Raw genomic sequence first — 3,308 nt, 5'->3', positions numbered from 1 at the left:
CTCTGCTGCCAAGGAACAGGCGATGGGACACGAGGAAACGGCCTCAGGTTGTGCCGGGGGAGGTTTAGGTTGGATATTTGGAAAAATTTCTCCACAGAAAGGGTTATCAAACACTGCAACAGGCTGCCCCGGAAAGTGGTGGAGTCCCCATCCCTGGGGGTATTTAAACGACAGGCAGATGTGGTGCTGAGGGACATGGTCTAGTGGTGATTGATTTTGTCAGCGTCAGGTTCATGGTTGGACTCGGTGATCTTAAAGGTTCCTTCCAACCTAGACAATTCTATGATTCTATTCTACGATTTTGTCCAGTTCGGGCTGTGGAAAACCAGCGAGTTTGTGTGGTGGAGCCCGGTCCGCGAGGAAACGTCCAGGGGAAGCTGCCCAGAGCGGGAAACGCTGAGAGAAGAGGGAGGAGGCTCCTGAAAGTCACCATCTCCGACCCTCAGGCGATGCCTCCCCGCTAAGTGTGGACGCGGAGAGGTTTTCTTCACGCCAAGCCATTAAACAGGAGCTCAGCATTGCTTTTCCACATAAGGCTTCCTCATTCAACATGAACACGACAGGAATTTTTTCACCAGCACAAGGCTTTGGAATTCATCAGCTCACAGCCCACAGGAGAAAGTTGTGTTTACTCCAAGTTATTTTAGGAGCCGGGCAGTGGAGCTCAGCCATTCAGGAGCATGAGGCCTGTTGAATGGCAGTGGGTGCGTGGTCTAAGTCACTCCAAGTATTTAAAAATCCTCCCCAAAACCAGTTTGGCCAGGGCTGGGAGTTCCTGATGACGGTCATATCCGTCACCATTTTCTGTGACGGAGGTACCGTTCAGTATTCTCACCTACCACTTGTTACCAGCCACTGATGGCACAGATGGTATGAAGGAAAATTCTAAGAGAAAAAAAAGCCACCATGGTCTGAAATTAACACCTATGTTTGGTTTCATTGTTGCAGGATAAAGGCTTTTCCCTTTTTGCCTTTTTTTTTCCCCACCAAGAACGCTCCTGTGAAGCACTGGAGGCAGGAGGCTCTCTCCTACGTTCTATACACAGCTCCAGTGGAGTCTGTAGCCCTAGCTTCGCTATTCCAAGATTAAGTTACTAAATTATAATCACTAGTTTGCCAGAGTTTAAAAACTGTTCTTTGATAGAAAGTTAGTCCAAAGCCCCTTAAAAAACTTCCATTTTTCTCGACTTGTAAAGCAGTATGATGATTGCATGAAAATGATCTTGGATGCTAGGTCTGCCACTCGGAGACCACCTGAATGCATCCACAGAACCACTCTCTCTGCAGCAGGCATCTCACCATCGCTAGCAGTTTGTTTGTACATTTGGTCTCTATTACATATCTACTACTGGTTATGTATTTTGGTATTAAAAACAGATGCCTATTATAGAAGATGCATTCTAGAAACAAGCCGGAGAGCAAAAGGCACAAAAATGCTACTCTAGCTCATAAATAGAAAAAGATTTTTTAAAAAAATTAATACTTCATGAAATCTTTATTCCCTTTGGGAACTTAAAAGAATAAAGTCTGTTTACTGCATTCTTTAATGACGTGTACATTCCATCAAGGTAGCACACACACACATTTTCCAAGCTGAAGTGTGCCATATTATATGAGGTGTAGTCAAAGTCTGAAAGTTACACTGGTGACTTTCCTCTAGAAACAAAATTTTAAAAGCGGTTTTGTGCACCTTGGACTTGGTAATAAACTCTTCCCCTCCTCTAATCCTTCTGCACAGTCTCCTTTAGAAAGCATGAAATTGGTATAGTACAGTCTTTTATAGATGCAGTAATCTTTCTGCTTATTTTGTTCTAGACATTTCAGAGGCTTTTACATAAAAATTTAGCAAAATACTCTTTGGAAAGTTAATTCAGCTTAGTACAAACACAGATAAAAGCTCAAAATAATAAGTTGTTTCATGTTAATCAAAAGTTTAAACAAAGCCAGAGAATTATTTATTTTTCTCTTTCTTGCAATGCGTGATAATAATCCAGCACCATTTTTAGTATCTGTAAATTGAGTTAAATTGTTACGTTCTTTGCAGCCTAGATTTTACTGTCTGCTGCAGTCTAGAACACAGGAACCTTGCTGCAAAATCCAAGTCCAGGTCATTATAAACTTCATAAAGCTGTGGTTTAAAACAGTAGGTCATTAGTGTCTGTCTGTATGCTGTTTGCCGCTACATCTGTGGGAGGGTGCATTTACTGTCCCCAAATCATGAACAGATTCCCCAAACTGATCTGTGATACAGAAGTGTTTCCTAGAAGATGAAAAGCCACACATCTGTTTTGTTACAATGTAAAGTCAAGGAATTCAGAAATGGTGTGAACCCAGTTCTTCTTAAGGTCATGGTTGACCTGAATTTATTAATATTTTTTATTTTCTTTAGATCTTTTGGTGTGAAGTATAAAAATGACAAACTTCCTAATTCAAATAAAAAAATATCAGAATAAAATAGGGAATGTTTTAGAACTGAGAGAAAAATCACACACACAGATTTTCATACGATTTTTAGAACGCCTACAATTAAGGATCAATTGGTAGTGATGTCCTGGAAAACATCTTCTTTTGTTAAACAATGAGGAACTGAAAACTGTGTCCCATCAGTCTCTTCCAGTGACTCCTGTGGCTTGGTGAGAAGCAGCAATATTTAGAAAATAATATACACGTACAGATTTAAGAAATGGACAACAGTTCTCTGTAGATGTTTATTCTACTTACAGTAACAAAAACCTGTGAAGTCCCATATTTTAATGTACAGCGATATATCTTGCCATATAAAATACAATTTACAGAAATTTCTATCAAGTAAACCTAAACAAACACACTTACTTTTTGCATACTTTTATGTATGTCTTTAAATTAGAAACATCTCATTAAGAAAAAAATCTTACACCATAGTAGATGTTTGCAGTTAATACCACCTCTCTGCATTTTAACGTTTTGCCTACAGGTTCAGAATCCCAATGATCGTTTCAACCAGCAGATCCTTGATGTATAAGGACTTCAAAGATGCACCAATATGGACTGTAAAATCTGTAGTGAGATACATGGCACACATGCTACTTGTAATGTGGTCTTCAAGATGCAGATGTTTATAGGAATTTCATTTTTACATTTCCAAAACTATTTTATAAAAATATCAAAATATTTACCCAACTGTTAATCTACATGGTCAAATAAATTAGCGGAGTTTTATTTCATACTTTAGAATTATGTACTTGAAGAATACATGGAAAAGTAGCAATGTAATGTATTTCACAGTGAAAAACTTCCCTCTTGAATCACAACATGCAGTACCACCGCTC

The sequence above is a fragment of the Charadrius vociferus genome, unplaced genomic scaffold, assembly GCF_000708025.1.
Source record: "Charadrius vociferus isolate BGI_N301 unplaced genomic scaffold, ASM70802v2 scaffold259, whole genome shotgun sequence".
NCBI classification, from domain to species: Eukaryota; Metazoa; Chordata; class Aves; order Charadriiformes; family Charadriidae; genus Charadrius; species Charadrius vociferus.
Note: the sequence above shows the minus strand (reverse complement) of the source record.